The sequence below is a fragment of the Parasteatoda tepidariorum genome, chromosome 1 (genome assembly GCF_043381705.1).
Source record: "Parasteatoda tepidariorum isolate YZ-2023 chromosome 1, CAS_Ptep_4.0, whole genome shotgun sequence".
Taxonomy (NCBI): Eukaryota; Metazoa; Arthropoda; class Arachnida; order Araneae; family Theridiidae; genus Parasteatoda; species Parasteatoda tepidariorum.
In genome coordinates, this window is record NC_092204.1 from 100,484,943 (window position 1) to 100,503,937 (window position 18,995).

Below are 18,995 nucleotides of genomic sequence, written 5' to 3' on the forward strand. Positions count from 1 at the left end.
ATTAAAGAGATTTAATCAAATCCAAAACAATAAATTTAATAAGTTCAGTATCATATTTAATGTAGAACCAAAATTGATAAGGAAATTTTTAAGAATTTTATTTTTGAAACCAAAAATATACTTTCTAATAATGAAAATATTATTCAAATTAACAGGTAAGCTACAAAAATTCGAAAATTCATCAAACTCAATAACTTTACCTTTTCCACCTACTCTTTTATTTCTATATTTTGAATCAAAGACACCATTAAAATTAAAAACATTAAATTTATCATCAATACAGTAATCTTCAGTATTAACATTACCTTCCCCATTAAATTGAAAATCTTAAGGATAAATTTATTGTTACTGTAGTGGATAAAGCTTCAAATAATTTTTGTATAATGCGTAAATATTTTTTTTAAAAAATTGATCATTGGAGAATATAACGCAAATAATACTTATTTAAAATTAAAAGAAGATAAAGAAGTTATTGAAAAAATAATTATTGCATTTAGTAAAAAATTAAAATTTAGGTTAAATAGGATTACATTTCCATATTTATTTCCTATTGTTAAATTTCATAAAAATCCGATCAAATTTAGATTTATAGCGTGTGGTACTAATTGTTATAATTCTGATATTTGTAAAAGGCTTTTCAGTGTTATAAAAAATGTTTTGCTTAAAATTAAAAAAGAGAAAAATATTGTTATAATTAGTAATGTTGAAGTTTTGGATTATATTAATAATAATGATATTTCCAGCATTAATACTTTTGATTTCGAAAATTTGTATACAAGTATACCACATGGAAAGATTATTGAGACATGTGATGGCATTTATGATAGGTACTTATTTAATGAGAAAATTGATAAGTCAAATTAGTTGGATTTATGCAAGTTTAATATTTTTGAGAATGTTCTTTTTAATGGTTTAGATTTTTATAAGCAAATTATTGGAATTTCACAGGGATTAAAATTGATATTCTTAACAGTTTTATTAAAATCGGTGTTTTTGATAAAAGAAAAGCTTTTAAATTTAAAGTTATTTTTTCTGCAACTTTAATACTAATTTGTGTAATAAAATTTTTAATAATTTAGTTTTTTCACAATTGGTAAGGATCAAAAATATTTGCAATAATGTTGAAAGTTTTCGGGAAGCTGTGAAAATTTTTTTGAATAATTTGAGTAATAATGATTTTCCTTTTAATTTTTGTAATGTTAATTGTTTAATTAAGAAAATGATTGAAGAATTCTAGGTTTTTATATATTTTTTTCTTTTAACATGGCGCAATTCAATTCTTAACCGAGCAGCCCCAGTTAAGCATTCTATTAATTTGTTACGTGTTTCTTTCTCTAGACTTCTTTTATTTTATTTTCTATCGACGCATAATAGAGGGCGTTGTTTTCTTTAGTTTTTAGTGTTTCCTTTTCATTCGGCTTGCTTGTGAAATCGATGTTTGACCTGGTTAAGAGAGTTTTTATTCCCTGATGATTTTGTTTGAGTTTCGTTTCTGAATTGGTTATTTGTATTTCATGTTTTTTCCTGGACTTCTATACAAAACCATCAGAGTACTGAGGGAGTTAATTTAGGCATTATCTTCTCCCTCAATTAGAAATGGTTTTGTTTTATGGCTTCCGGGGCCGGTACCCCCTGAAGACGTCGGCTTCGGTGGTCATATTTTTATTTTCATTTCCTTCGTTTCCTTTATTACAAGTAGTAACTTACAATAGAAACAAGTACTTAATATTTATATTTAAAAACTATATAGAAATACATTCCTGAATAGTTATCAACAAAAATACTTATAATATTTAGAATGAACCAAGATTCAGCATTTATTGACCCTGCTAAATCAGCATGAGCCAATTCTTTTGAAGAGTAACTTTTATTGTAGGATGATTTTCCGGAGTTATCTAATTTATTACGTACGACACATAATTATATATTTATAAAAAAATTTAATTTATAAATTAATGTTTTGCGTTTAAGAAATATATTGCGAATTTAGATAACATAATCCTTTATGCCAAATATCATGACTTTCACATTTAGTAGAAGCAACAGGAAATATATCGTTGGAAGTTTTCAGATTACTGTTATAATGGTTACAGCCTTGAAAACAATATCAGTAACTTCACATATAATTAAAATATTTCTCTTTTCTGATTCCAATTTATATCCTGTATCAATTTGCTTAGAGACAGAAATTACTTCTTAAATCTATAATACATATCACATTACTAATAGTAAGAATACTTCCACTATTGCAGAGCCGTTTTTATGTTTACAGGGGCCCTGGGCCTGTCATAATTTGGGGGCCCTTTATGAGTTAATGAAGAGAAAAAAATTTATCTTTGAATAATCTTTAAAAATTATTTTATTTTAAGTATAAAAAACGTAAAAATTAATTATAAAAGTTTATATACATTATTTTTTATCAAAAATTTAAGGTAACAACACTTTTCACTCTTTTTGTGAGACGAAGTCCATCACGTCCTTTAAATCAATTTGCAGTAAGATGTCATATTCAATACTAGTAATTGACAAATGTCTCAATTTTTCTAATCATAAAATCAATTCAATTAATGTAAGAGTTAAATAAAAATATTTTTTGGTGCGTATAAGATAACGTAAAGTTATTTGTGTAATTGTAGTTAATAGATTGAAATATTTGGTATATGTACTAGTAATTGGATATAGTCATGATTAAAAATAGTTAAATGATTGAAACGTCGTGATAAATAAAATTAAGGCCGACATATAAAAGGGTAATTAAATTAAATTAAGGGGAGCGTGATCGTTAAGGAAAGTGGTAGTACAATGCTAATGTGGGATAACAATAACCCAATAGGTCCAAAGGGTCACAAAGTGTGAGGTTTGAACAAATTGGATAAATTGGTATCACCGAATTTAGAATAAGGGTGAAACTAAAAATAATTAAAGATAAAAAGATAAAGAAACAAGGTCATGCTATATCCAGATATAAGTATTTAAGATAAATGGAGTAAATTGATGTTTCCAATATTATCAAGAATACAATGCCCAAAACAATAATAAAAGGGTACTCACCATACATGAGGACATATTAAACAAACAGACATCAAAGGAAGACGGGGAAATAAGCACTTCAGCACCACATTCAATTATAAACAAATTATTTTTATTTAGTAACAAATATCGATCGTTATAATTACTACACACGAATGGCGATTATTAGAAATGGGTGATAAGAGAATTAAAACAATGAAGGCGTCATACATAAAAGTAAAATATTAAAGAATGAGTAAATTTAGCCGTTAAAATAAATATGAGAAGAAAGCTTAAATTTTGAGAGGGCTTTTAATGTTAAAGAAAAATTAAAGGTATGAAATTTTGATTTTAAATTTACAGAATTTGATTATAGATATGGATTTAATTTAAGATAAAGGTTAAGAAAAAAAGTAAAAAGAAATCCCTCGATACGGACCGAAGTCCGCATCTCGGAAAAAAAAAGAACATGCCAGAAGGCTCGAGAGAAAAAAAAAGAATGTCTTCCAAGAGACTTAAAAAATTCCTTAACTCGGGTAGACCAGAAAAACTACGACCAATTAAATTTAAAGAGGCGGAGAGTTTGAAATTTTAAAGTAAAGGGATTGGCTAGTTAGCCCCCCTAAAATTAAAAGAGGAAAAAGAAAGGCGTGAATAGAGGGGTTGGTTGACTTTCCCCACAGGAAGTGCGATGACCGCAACGACCATGAGAAAGGTCAACAAGAAAGTTAAAAAGATTGCTAAAATAAAAAAAGAGGAATAACGTTTAAAGAAAAAATTGAAGGCTTAAATAAAATTAGAAATAAAATTGTCACATTACATTAAGTGTATATGTGACAATTAACTTTGTCAATATTGATACATAAGAGGTAAATAAACATATTGAAACTTTAAATCATTAAGTCAAATTGGAAAAGTGCACAAGGCAGCTGAAACTAAATTTGTTTTATATAAAATGGAAATAAGACATAAATGAAATCTTATTAATTTAAATAAAAATGAAAATATAAATGTGTGTTTGCCGAACAGTACTTCATCAATAGACACACTGCCTGCAAACATACAGGAGCCTTTCTTTTGTCAGTGGATTTAACCAAAACTAACAGTGCCCCGAGGCCCCTTAATGAAAGGACAAAAATATAACATTTACCACAATTTAAAAGCACTATGAATTTGAAAAGAATCACGTCTAAAAGGTACAGAATTTAATCCAACAAATGAAACGCCTCCGTCAAATCACAATATAAATAAATGTAAGTAAAGTAACAGTTACAGTTAATTAAAGTAATAATATTAAAATATTCCGAATCAGTAAGAGAAAAAAAATCAAGTGCTGACACCTGTGTTGTAATTCCTAAACATCAAAACATCTAATCAATGAGCAATAAAACTCCAAGTGTTCTGGAAAATGAAATCCTTAATATTCACCGCATAGGCCTGTAAAGGCTCACCGCATAGGAAGTTAGGCCGCATAAACGGGCCTATGCGGTGAACATTAAGGATTTCATTTGGTTAAATCCACTAACAACAGAAAGGCTCCTGTGTGTTTGCAGGCAGTGTGTCCCCTGATGAAGTACTGTTCTGCAAACACACATTTATATTTTCATTTATATTTTTATTATTAAGATTTTATTTATGTCTTATTTCCATTCAATCTTTCTTGAGTCATACTATTTCTTAACTCCTTTTTAATTAATTTTGCTCTGAAGAAGGAACGTTCGCTACTTCAATTAATTTTCATGAGTGACAAAAAAATTCGAATTGAAATGTCAATGGTTGGAAAATGTATCTTTAAGATTATTGTTTTTCCCTATTTTATGCATGCAAATTATGCCTGATTGTCCTAACTTATTACCCTGGGACAAATAATGCTTTGAATGCTCGATTTATTTGTTTATTTATTTATTATTTTTTTTAATAAATTTTGTATATATGTAGACGTTATTTGCAATTTTAAAGGATTTCTTGCGAACTTTTTTCTCCATTTTCTTTTCTTTACGTTGCATTTTGCTTTGCTGCTCAAAATCTAGCAGACTTAAAAATATGAAATTATGAAAGTGTGTAGAAAATATGCAAAGGGCTAGAAAGTATACAAGAAGATACAGTTTGATTATTAGTTTTATTTTCTTTATTATCACCGTTGAAAAACAGACTCAATTTTGAGTTTACAACTACCAATGTTTAACTACGTAGCCTTAAAAACAATCCAGAAGATAAGGGTACTCCTGGATCAGTACCCACAAGTATTGAATTGTTATTAGAACTTGGTGTAGTTTGTGACCCCGACAGATTTAGCATGCACCAGTCACCATTTTATGCATTAGTATTACTCTGCCGGCTGAATTCGAACTCCCATTCTCACGAATAAGGGTCCATAGCTCAACCAACCAAGCTACCACTGCCAAATCTTTATTTTATTTACTTACTTACTGTCATTAAACAGACCACCTCATTACGAGTTTACTACTTCTAAGGTTCAATTCCGTATCCTTGTAATTTAGAACCCAGTCCAGCAGACAAGAGAACTCCAGGATTAGGTATTGGAAGAAATGTTTGCCTTCGTGGAGGACGTTTTGATAGAACTAACCAGCATTTGATATACATGGAGAGGAAAACCACGAAAGCCACCCACGGTAAGTCTGACAGCAAGGGGACTCTAACCCATGATCCATCTACCACTGACGATATTTTACGTCAGCACAGTGGTCGGTGTAGGCCGGGCGTGGAATTCATATCGACCAGCCATAACTGGGATTCAAACTCGGTGCGCCTCATTTGGAGGAGAATGCCCTATCCCTCGAGTCCATCTTCATTGAGTAATAACTCTGCGGGAGGTACTAATTCTCCTATTTTATTGATTGGTACCAATTTCATGATTTGCCTAAATTTAGTCATCTTCAAAATGTAAATGGTAATTGAATCGTAATTTTTGTATGAAAAAAAATGGAAATAAGCTGTTTTTCCTCTTAATCTGCTATGATCAATGAGAAGCAAGCACGAGGGTCAGTGAGCAAATTGATCAAGGGGCGGAGTCTTCTTGTTTTTTTTTAAATATTTGTTAAATTATTAGTTTTTTACATGCATACTTCAAAAAAAGGGAAAAACATTTTTCAGCATTAAGAAATAATAATTAAAAACTGCCATCAGCTGGAATAGAACCCACGATCTCGCAGTTTTTTGTTAGATTTTATAATTATCAGCCTCAAATATACTCCCCTGTCTTGCGATTATGTATATATTTTTTTTGTAAGAATGTAATAAATTAAGTCATTTGGATACTTAGCATTCTTGATTTTGTTGAAAATTTCCAGATATGTTTTTTATGTAAAACTTTTAGACAAGTATTTTTTTTTTCTCTTCAATTTTGCGAATTTTTTTTTTTTTTTTAAATTTGAAACAGAAGACCCTCAAGTCAAAACAGAAGACCCTCTGAAGTTTTGAGAAAAACACATCTGTTTAGATGAGGCAATACAGTACCTTTTATGAAATGTAAACCAGTACCATACAGTACCTTTTACGAAATGAGGTACTGAAAGCTCTGTGAAAAGTTAACAAAACTGTTAGAATATAATAAAATTTACGGTATTCATGGGAGCACCAAAAAACAGGGAATTTATTTTTCCGTAGCGATTTGGTTATGACTTCTCATGAAATTAACATAATAAAACTATAGTTTTTTACCATCTTCATTCCTCTAATTAAATATTTCAAAAATAGTCTGTTTTTAGGTTATGACGCTCGCAATTACCATAATAAACTTTAATCGTAATGTCGGGGTTCCGTAGAGGGATGCCTAAATAATAATTGGGTACCGCTGCCTTAGAGCATGGCATGATAAACACTAATTCAGTTAATTTTAATTTTTAGTTTTGCATTTTTATTAAATGTGTGGTAATAAGAGCCATAATTAATTTTCGAAAAACTGTTGCAATGCGAAAAGAAAAATTGCCAAATGAATGGTTTAAATACCATATATTTTGGGTTTGTCACCAAAGACTTGTTTTTTTTTTTTTTTTTTTTTTTTTTTTTTTTTTTGCGAGAAGAGTCGTAATTTTTTCTCCGTGAGTTATTTTGTGTTATGCTACTTCCGCACTAACTATTTAAACATAAATACTAAAAATGAACTTTAGCATTGAATGTCATATCCGATCTTGAAAATAAGGCTATTTTCTTACATTTTGACTTCTACACTTATTTTAAATAATAATATTACAGATAAATTATTTTTATGAAGCAATGCTATTAAACTTAAGTATACCAAATTCATTTAATTTTCTTCTGCATTTCTAAATAAATATTTCGATGCAATGAAATTAGAAATAGCAAGGAATTAGAAATGAATACCTTGCATTTTATTTACATAAAAAGTGTGAATTTTTTGAATTTTTTTTTAATATATTCCTGATTTTAATACAATTCTCAATCAGTAAATTTTCTCTTTCTCTCTTTTTATAATGTATTAGTTAAGAATAAATTATAATCAATTAACAATAATACACTTGCGAAAAATAGGCAGTGTTGACTAAAAGAACAATATAGAGCAGTGATTCTCAACCACTGTGCCGCGGCACTTTTGGGTGCCGCCAAATTCTTAAAATATGCCGCCAAATATTAGAAGCGAGACAATAAAAATTATTAAAAATTATAATGATTTTTTTAATTACGAGTTAAGCTTAAATTAAAGAAAAGTGTACATGATATATATATATATATAACGACAAACACCGACAAAGTTTTCGTGCGGTTAAAGCGTGGAAAAATTATAAAAAGTATATATATATATATATACTTTTTATAATTTTTCCACGCTTTAACCACACGAAAACTTTGTCGGTGTTTGTCTTATCTCTGACGGTCTTAAAGTAAGTTAAAATAAGAAGGAAGTGTTTAAATTGTCTTTGACACGTAATTTTAAAAAATTTTAAAATACGTAGGAAATTTAATGACTATTAAAATAATTAACAAAGTCTGAAACAAGCTAAATATTAACTTTCCAACGGAAATAAAAGCTAATCATCAAAGTAAGCTATGCAGTTAATAGTTATAAAAGCAAATTAACAAAGGATAACTAACAAAAAAATAAGCTAACAATTAATAATTAGCAAAGAAACTAATTAACAAGAAATCACAAGAAAATAATAATTAATGTAAAAAAGACTAACAGTTAGTAATCATAGAAAACAAGCTAACAATTAATAACTAGTAAGAAAAAAATAAATAACTGTTACTAACTAATAAAAAATTAAGCGAAAGAAATAATTAATCCCTTAATAAACGTGCTTTTGTAGTACATATTATTTTATTTCACATTCAAAATTATTATCACAGACTATTTAACACAGTGTATTATCGGTAAGTAAACAACTTTTAAACTATTTTTTTTCACTGTGTGCCGCCAAATTTCGAAATCGTTAAAAGTGTGCCGCCGCAAAAAAAAAGGTTGAGAATCACTGATATAGAGAATAGAAAAGCAATTAACGCTTCAAGGATAAAAATGAAAGCACCCGCATCTCCCGACCTGTTTAATACCTCTCTATCCCCTCTTATAATCAAATAAGCAAATTTTTAAATCTTATGAAATGTAAAAATATTTTTTTTATTCTTCTTCTATGCCCTACACCCTGGAGCAGGTGATGGCCGTTATATTAATACTGTTCGCAAAAAAAGAAATAATAATAATATTTCGTTAGCTGATATTATTCAATTATTGTTTATATTGAAAATATTTCTTCATTATTTTTGCATTCTTTTTAATTGTTTTAAGTACATTTTTCAAATTTTTGTCCATGAAAAAAAATCATCATCCATTTTGTAAATGTTCTGCTTATATTTTTAAGAATTTATTAAAAGGTCTATTAAACATCATAGAGAATAAATGTGATACGAGTTTGAAGTATCCGTTCTGCTCCAGATGGTGTGCAGTGGCTATGATGTGAAAGAGTGATCCCTGAGCATTCAGTCAAAACGAGCATTCAATATATCAATGGAACACACTAAAGCTTTATATCAATTAGCAATTAGTTTTAGATCATTACAATTATAGACTAATTATTTTTATTGTTGAATGAAAAGGTTTAAAAGACAAATATTTTGTTAATGTTTAATATTTAATCAAAGAAGAAACATAACTCATATTGAAATCTAACGAGCAGCCCCTGATAAATTTTGTGACAAAAAATTGAAGCCTGATAGATTTCCGTGATTTAGAAACAGCTTCTAGTTTTACTATTCAATCAAATTGGTTTCGATGTCTTTCATACTAACTGCCTCAGTAGTAATTCAGCATATTTCGATATTAATTTTGCTTCCTTCTTATTTAATATAAATTTGTTTGCAACAATTATTTTTTTACTACATTTCTGCGAGAAGTTTCAACTATAATATTGACGTTATTAGCTGAAACTAAACTGTTTTTTTTTTCTGTATATCTCTTTTACTAATAGCAACTGTGTGCTCTAAATACTACGATAATATAAAATGTGATAGTAAAGCAAAACGCGTGGAGTTATTTAAATTCATGTTCAAAGTATTAATTTATTGTTTTATGAATTGACAATTTCAGTTATTTTTTAAGTATTTAAAACTGCAGCATACCACATGAAACGTTAAATATATCATTTTTTACAAAATTAAAGCAAAATAAAAAAGAATTCTGATCCTTAGGAACAGATATTAAACAGTCTCGTGATCGAAAAATGTGACATAATTACCTTTTAAACAAATCAAAAAACTTTTTTTCCTTTTGAACTAAAAATTTGCTTATTTTTAAATAATTTATTAAATACTCAAATTGTTTAAAAGATGATATGACAACGATATTTTTTTAATTAATCCAGTCATATATTTATATATTTTTCATTAATTTTTTATTTCTTTTTATTTTATTAAGTTAAATGCACACGTTAAAAATAGGAGCAAAACTGTCAAAATTTTATACATTATGATTCACAATTTTAAGAAGTTGTTTCAATTTTGATTCAAAAACTTAAAAGCCTTATTAATTAAAAAATTCAGAAGCCTTATTAACTTTAAAACATAATAACAACAAAAATCAAGGAGTTAAAAATAGAAACAAATATGATCAATAAACAATAAAATCATAAGCTAACTAAATAAATTAACTTTGTGTACGAAATATAATATTTGCAAACACTTCGATTAGATTTTGAAAAGCGTCCAACTATGTAAAAAAGAAAAAAAAAATTATTATGGGCTTCAGAGGGCCCCAGCTATGAATAAAACTTTAAAAAAGGGGGGGGAAAGTGGAATCTGGGGGCTCTAGTAAGTTATAAATAATAAATGAGTTAGAATTTTAAAAAAATTATTGCAATGAAATTTTAAACTTTTTGGGGGCCCCATCGGAGCTGGGCCCGTCCTTAAAAACGGCTCTGCACTATTGTTATCCGCAATTTTGTTCTATCTTTTTCTATTCCTATATCTTTAAGTTTTAAAGTTGAGTACTCAACTGCTGAATAAGCTGATCAATTTTTTACTTTCAAGATAAAGCAAAATAGTTTTTATTTTTTGTCACGTGCGAAGAGTCGCCGGAATCCAGGAATCACATTTTAATATGTGTTGTACTAAAATGTTCCTTAAGTAATTGGTTTATTGTAAGCACAAAGTTTTGGTTTTTTAAAATGTTTTTTTGAGTTTGTTTCGCGGTTTCAAATAGGCCATAGGCAATAGGCACAACCAAATTATTATTGAAACCTTCCGAATGGAATCTAACTCACATTAATCAGGATCATTATGTTCATAGACTTTCAGGAAATTATTTTTTATCTTTAAATATTTATATATTATTAATATGAAATTATTTATCTTTTATATGAAAAGATTATAATATTTAAATATTATATTTTTAAGGTAAATATTATTTTGCACTTCTTGTTTAAACTCACACTATAGTTCAAATTTCTAAATTTAAAAATATAAAATTTCTTTTTATCTGGTTTAACAAAATTTTGTCTATTTTCTCGTTGTTTCTCCTTAACGTAACAGAAGATCTTATTGCTATCCGAAGTGTTTTTTATATTTATATTTCAATGTTAGGCAATTTTTACGATTTGGGATGGAAATATTTTTCAAATAGTTAACATTAATAATCATATCTAAAACTCGAGGCTCATATTAATCTTACACTTAAAAAATAGCAGAGTTTCGTATCAAAAACCTTATAATTTTCTAAAACTTTTTGCAGCTAAGAAACACATGCTACATATTTTTTTGTTCACTAAGGAATAGTTCAAGGGTGGTGAAATTTATTCATGAAAGCAATAGACTTCTTAATTTCTCATGATGTGAAATTAAAAAATACAACGACTAAAAGTATATTTTGTTCGGGGTTTGATTATTTTCATATCTAGTTATTATTAATATTTATTGTATGTTTCTACAATTTAGTAGCTTTGTGATGAAATACTTATTTTTTCATTTAAATGCTACTAAATTTTTGAATTAATGACTCTGTGATACTTTATCTTAAACTGAAAACACTTTTTTTAAGTATACAAAATTTATTTTTTTGAAACTCAAAACATGACAATTATTTTTTATATATATATCAGTATTAATTGATAATAGTAAATTACATATATTCGGTAATATATTATTAAATTACAATTAATCTGTATTATTTCTTAAAACTAACCAATTAATTGAAACTTGAAGAGATTTTATTTTTATATTTCCAAAACAAAGTATTTTTTTTCATTTTTGCTTTTTAAAAATGGAAAGGTATTGTTTTTATCGCTTTGAAGCATAATTTCCGGATAATTTTTGCAAAATAATTATAAAATTTACGAAATTAATTCCTTGATAGTAGCAACTTTTATAGAAAACTTTCAGAGTTCAAAACTAGATCTTGGAAAAGAAAAATAATGTTCAAATTTATTTAATAAAGATCTTAAATCTAAATTTTTATTATTAAAATTATGGTTTCCAAAAAAATTTGACCAGAAAAGTATTTACTACTGTTATTGTTATGCAGGTAAAAGTATTAAAATTGAGACTCGTTATCAAAGTTTTAAAATGCGCTTTTGCACAAACGAGTGAGCTAATTCAATTTTACCAATACACTTAATTCAACAAAAAAAAGTAATAATAATAATAAAAATAATATAGGAAAAAAAAATTTTGGATAAAAAAGATTTGCATTTACATTAAAAAAAATACAGCTGGTGAGTAACCAAAAATTTCCAAGCCGGAATTATTTAGAATTATTTAGTTTTTTTTTAAATTGTGAAAATGGAGATTAATAACAGAATATCAAAATAGAGGAATAATTAATTTAAAGAACGGAGAAATTAACATGAAATCATAAGATTAATTCCTTTAAATAAGTAAAATCATTTTGATTGATATAATATTCAGGGTAAAGGGAAAATTAAAATGGGATTAAAAAATAAAAGTAATGCAGGAAAAAAAAAACTGGAAATTCAATATATTTCAAATTTCGCTAAGTTAAAGTCAAAGAAAGAAGGGCGGAGAATGTTATCAGCGAGAAGAAATAAAACAAATTAGAAAGTTTCGATGAGAAGATTGTTTAATGTTGTATTAGAACTGAAAATATATTAAAGTATAATACTGAAAATATATAAAAAATTTCCAATTGTCCAAAAAACAAAAAATAGTAATTAAATAAATAAATATTCTTATTACTATTAAGGTATTACATATTTCCTCGTCATCTTTTTTACTTTTAATAAAAAATTTTATTGCAGTAATAAAAAAGGAAACAATAAAGAAAGATGCACTCACTTCTTTTTTCTTCTTTGTCTAAGAAATTAGACTGGTGAAATAACAGACAGCTCTTCTTTGGCACCTGGGAAATGCAATGTGTGGAGAACTGTTCTGCGGTTTTAATGTAATAAAGATTTGCGTTTCACATCAAATGAAAAGAAAGATGACGAAATAAAGATCTCTCATTGGATCGCTTTATCTGATGCGCAGTATCAGTCAAATCTCTGTGAATTCGAGTTATCTTTTTTCACGGTGGAATCAGTGTTATTATATTCGGTTATTTTTTTTTTAAATTGCAAAGTTCGGTATTAAATTTGTAGCTGAGGCTACTTTTTGGTGATTCATTTATGTGAGGATTCTAAATCTGAAACATACGCTAATTTTTTAATATTGATTTATGAAAGCACAAAACATTATTATTTTTTTGGCAAGACTGTTTAAGTGCTATCTGCAATGTATTTTTCTACAACTAGTTTTACTGCAAGATATTTTTCATTAAGAATTAAAGAATAAGTTGTCATGAAAGTTATTAACACATAAAATTGTCTTCACATTGTCGGTTATTTTATATAAATAAATAAAAAGCTTATCTAAAGGTATGAATTAAAAAATACACTTTTTTTAAAAAATACACAATTTTTTTTTTCAAATGGCAGGCACTGAACATTATTCTTCGCCTTAGAAGATGCCGGAATTGTTACTCATTTCACGTTACCCAGTGGGCACCTGTGAACCAAAGTCACGGAGGCGAGCAACATTACCCACGCCACACTGCCACAAACCCGTTTGTAGGGTGGGCCACATTCACACAACAGAGGACAACACAAGAGAGAGAAACATCCAATCCCAGAGCGGGATTCGAACCCTCAGCCATTGGCTTCGCAGTCAGGCGAGCTAACCGCTCGGCGACCTGGCCGGAATGTGATAAATTTATTGTACCTTGAGGTGCAAGTAAACTATGAGAAGCACTCCGAAGTAGCAGTTGGTAAAGGCGTTTCTCCCACCTTCGGTGGAAAGGAGGGTAGTGAGTTCGATCTTGACAGATGACTCCAGCTTGGCCATTACTATGTGCTTGGCCATGTTTGTCTCATGTGTATAATTTATAAGGAATATGTCATTTTTACTTAATAGTTGAATGCCCTGCAATTTTAAAAAAAGAAAAAAACGTAAGTACTCCATAAAATTTTTTCCCTTACGATGTTTTTTTGTTTGTTTCTTTAATTGCATTTTTCGGTTAATTGGTATTTTTAATTGTTGTTTTTTTAATATATTCTACCTGTAGAATGGTTCAATAATGTTTGCAAAATAGTTTTTCTTAATCGATGAAGGTAATGAGCAATGCATACAATGCGTTGAATAAAACAGAAATAATTTACCTCACTTATTCTATATCGAACAGATTCTATTCTGCCTATTGAGTATCTAATTGCTTTCAACAGGTGCCTGTTATAGCCTAATTTGTTTCATTTGAAAATTAATTATTATTTTGTTTGAAAACTGCCCTTATAATTTTCAATTAAAGAAAAATGAATATCTGCACATCTAACAATTGGCTAAAAATACGTTATTATCAGGTTTATCAAAAGAAGGGTTTATATATGTTCGTTTCAATTTCAAAAATGTATTTCTACCAATCAGAGAAAAACTGGGTAATCGAAGAAATTATTTGTTTGATGTAGTTGGATGTGTATTTGCAATTAGTTGAAGGAAGGCAGTATTAGTAGAATACTTATCATGATTAACTGAAGAATCATTGTAGGAAATTATTATTATCCATCTATCTAATTATTTAAAAGTTATGAACACAAGCGATTATTTTTATTTTTGAAGAAGAATCAAAGTATGATAAATAAATAGTAGTTTTTATTTTTGAAATATACGGAGATTCAAAGTAAAGATTTATCTTAATTTTTAATATAAATATAGATTATCAAATAATAAATTTGTAAAATGATCCGGAGGGTGTGGCTGTAGGGCTAAGCCCCACAGGACACCTCCATCCTCCAAGAAATCAAAAATGCCAGTTTCATATACACGTTAAAGTAGTTTTCTCAAAGGATCTATCCATGTATTGGCCATTAATTGATTTCATTCAATGCCATTCAAGTCTCTTTTATCTTGGCCTTACGCATTTAAATATGTTGGAAGAAAAAAAAAGTGTGTAAAATAATATCGAATTTTAATAAAATCAAAACACTTAGAGACCACACAACGGCTTTCGAATTCCGTGCTTAAGTGTTACGCAGATGTAGTAGGAATCTCTAAAAATAGATTTTATTCTGCACAAAATTCATGGTTGTGGTATTGAAACATTATCGATTATATAAATGATTTTTATTTACTTAGAAATTGATGAAATAAGATAATAGTTTGGTTTTTAAATGTCAGGAAATATGTTATATATATTTCAGCCGGACTTATGTACCCATTCAACACGAGAAAATCATTAATTCCCTTTGCAAATGGAAAATCATTTGTTTTAAAAAATTATTTCATATTAAAATTTGTACAAACAAATACTATATCATAGAAAATTTTATCATTACCAAGCAAATCACTTGCCTAGTTATTATTGTTTTAAAACATTTATTATACTATTTTTTGCACTGATTTATAATATAAAATGCTTAATCACATAAATAAATTTTTTTTATTATAATATTCTTAAAAATTAATAAAATGATTGTTGTGATAACAAATTTTAAAATAATTTTAAGTCACAATCGAATTCCTTAGTTTATTATTTATTTTTGAAAGCATTTACTGAGCATGACCATTTACTTTATAAATGAGCTTTTACTTGAGCTCTTAATAAGCAGTTGATCAGACAGTTATATTAATTACTAGTTTTTCTCATCTCTTTTTCATGAGGGGCAAAATTATCACCTCTTATATATCTAACTTCACTAATTTTTCTAACTTCATATAAAAATCGTATTGGTTATAAAAGTGGAAAAATACTATTTATGAACAATTATATTATGTTCATTTTTTAATAAATTTTATTTAAGCTCAGTTAGATACTTATTTAATATAGAATACATAATTAAAACTATTTGACAGTTGTATTTGTATATCACAATAAAATTTTAGTGAAATAATAAAATTTTTGAATTTAATGTTCAGACAGAACAATATTTTCTTGTACACAGTTCAAAAAATAATAGTAGCTTTCAAATATCCCTATTTAATATGCATTTAAATAAATTGGTCAGTTTATTATGAGTAAAAATATATGGCATCAATATTATTAGCTATTGTAAAAAATGTAAGCATTTTCCAAACATTGCAGAGCAACTCTCAAGTATTCACAATATGAAAATTGCTAATTTGTTATGCATAGGCGTCTCCACACTAATAAACAGCAATATTTAAGATAACTATTGAAGCTTTTCATAATCGTGATTAAATATAGGGACTGAAATTTTGAATTTTCAAACACTCCTACCAATTAACTTCTAGAGGATTTCAGATTAACATGGTTTCATAAAATAACAAATTGTGTGTGCGCGATTTTTCTTCTAAGACAAAAATCTGGGTGAAATTATGTTATATTATATGTTATTATTGTATGTTATATTGCGTTATGAATTCTGATTAAGAATCACTTTGAGATAACATAATCCTTGTAAGAAGTTTAACATGTTTTCCACCATAATGTTTTTCAGTAATTGTTGTGTTTCACCAGTTTAGAAATCGCTATCTTATTTGCACCATTTAAAAATTACAGAATAAATTAATTACTATTGATATACAGATATATGATATTTTTTAATACGTCAAGGTATCCGTATTTGCTAAAAGCAAATTTCAATTGCTTAATTTAGACTTGAAATAAGGGTTTCTCCTATATGACTATTAGCTATAATATACTATACCGAAATATAAATATCATTTTTCTTGCTTAGAACAACGTTTGTAAATTCGCAACAACAATTTCAAAAATGCAATTAATATATGTTATATCAAATTAAGGCAAACAGTATAAAACCAATTATTATTTTTTTATATTGTAACATCACTGTAAATATTGATATTCATAAACTCAGAATTTTATATTGCTGCACAAATAATGTTAAAGTGACAAATATAATCACATAAAAAATAGAAATGATAATATATAGATGTTTATTTTCTAACCAATCAGGTTATATTTTAATAGCAAGGTAGTATTAAACATTGAAACATCCAATTAATATGAAATGAAGAAAATAAATTGTGTTATTTTTATTAGGATACCAACATTTTAATGAAAATAATTTACCTTAGAAGAAATAAATTGCCTAAAAGTGAAATATCAAGAGACACCTCACAATCTGTAACTGCAAGATAACTAAAGAATCTTCATATGCAATTTATACCTAACCAACACTTTAATCATTTCTTGTTATGCTTTGAAAAAATTAACTGTAATAAGAATACAAGAGTTGAAGAGATTTTTTTAATTAACAGTTTTCTTACCGGTCAAATCAGATGGAACATACATTAAAATTTCCATAGCACCCATAAAACGACAATTTAAGCCAGAAAATTTAAAGCCAGTCCCTCTAGTTTACGAAAAGAATTTTCTGAAAAAAACCTAAGTCTATTTTAATCATTCTGTTCAGACATTTAAATAGTTCAACTTAAGAGTTATAAGTACTTGAAACTTTAATATACCACTTATCTTAACTTTAATATACCACTCAAATATATAGAATATCATTGGAAAGAAAAAATGAATGCAGTCTTAAAATGCTATTGACGAAGAAAAATATAAGATAAATAATAACGAATTTTAATGAACTCAAAACATTAGCAACCATAAATAATTCCATGGTAATGTGTTAGGCTTGTGTAAAGGAAATTTCTGAAATGTGATATTATTCTGCATAAAATTCAAGGTTGCTGTATAAAAATATTTTCGATTATATTAATGATTTTAATTTAATGAGAAAAATATTAAATATGATAATAATTTAGTTTTTTAATGTTAAGAAATGTGTTATGCATATTTCAGCATGATACTACCACAATATTTTATTTATTGAAATTTTAAATTGAGCTCTGTTTTAAATGACAATAGCAATTGTAATTCTTTCGTAACCCCTAAAAGCAGAATTTATCAGAATATTGTCGCCAAGGGAAACGCATCAATAATCAAATTTCTCTAATTTCGCAAGCACTTAAGCACTTTATGTTCAACTCTGTGCCAAATGACATTACAAGTTACTAAAGTTTTTTAAGCGTTGTTAGTAAAATATCGCTAGTTTTTGCAGCCAATCCAAGTTTTGACACTTATTGCACCGAAACAAACTAACAGACATAAAATTAAAAAAGAAGAAAATAATGAAATAAAAATAAAATTTGAAAAGCAGTTTTTTCTTCTTTTTTTTTTTACGAAGTAAAAGGCGAGGAAAATTCCATTTTTGACACTGCTAAATAAAATATGTCGGGCACTCATAATAATGTTCTATGACAACCAAAAATCTCCCACTCGTCGAAAGAGAGGCTCGTTACTTTTTTTTTTCATTATAGGAGGGACAAAATTAAAAATGTTTTCTCCTTTTTAGCCCACTTTCAGAATACACTTTTTATTTTTCAAAATTATTTCAACCTTAAAATGCATTAGAAAGTTTTTTCTTCTTTTTTGAAGTAATACTTCTTATGCGACTTCCAACAAGGTTGCGTTAAACGTTTAACGATATATTTTTATTGGCCGGGAAATCACGTGGTAGGATCCAGTTTTCCCTCATTCATTTCCATATTGTTTTGGTTCCCACTAGCATAAAAATAATAAAAGTCATATAAGTATTCGCGATCGCAACGAACTATAGGGGACGTTGTTGTATGAGACTAATACCTGCGATTTCTATATGAACAGTCATTCATTTACTCTAGAGACGTCTTTAATGTAGCGTGTAGCATTGCAACGCTCCTTCTTTATCGTGGCTAATTAAATTTAAAAAAGAAAAAATTTTATTATCCTTTCTTATGCAAACGAAAACAAAACGGTATCTCCTTCTTTTAGAGAAGGAACATCCAAAACACATCGGAAAAATATTTGCACATAAACAGAAAAAAATATGCATATTCTTATAAGAGCTAAAACCTAATGCCCGAGAAATAGTTTTACCAAATTTAATGATATAACATGAAAGGCCTATTTAAACTTTACATTCCATAGTTCTAAGAATCATATTACTTCAAAAATTAAAATGAACAAAAAGTATACATAAGCCTCATAATTTTATGAAATTTAATTT

At 27.6% G+C, this 18,995-nt stretch overlaps 1 protein-coding gene across 2 annotated transcripts in view; it reads right to left on the reverse strand.

Annotated features, from left to right (window-relative positions):
* The window catches only part of LOC107447434 (uncharacterized), a 102,776-nt gene that overhangs the window by 11,453 nt on the left and 72,328 nt on the right, over positions 1 to 18,995 (reverse strand). The window contains exon 1 of one of the 2 annotated variants that reach the window (XM_071184409.1): positions 12,769 to 12,901. The exons of the other annotated variant lie outside the window; for it this stretch is intronic. The gene's annotated coding sequence lies outside the window, so the exon portion shown is untranslated. Of the gene's footprint in view, positions 1 to 12,768; positions 12,902 to 18,995 lie in introns of those variants that run through there. 2 annotated transcript variants of the gene reach the window in all.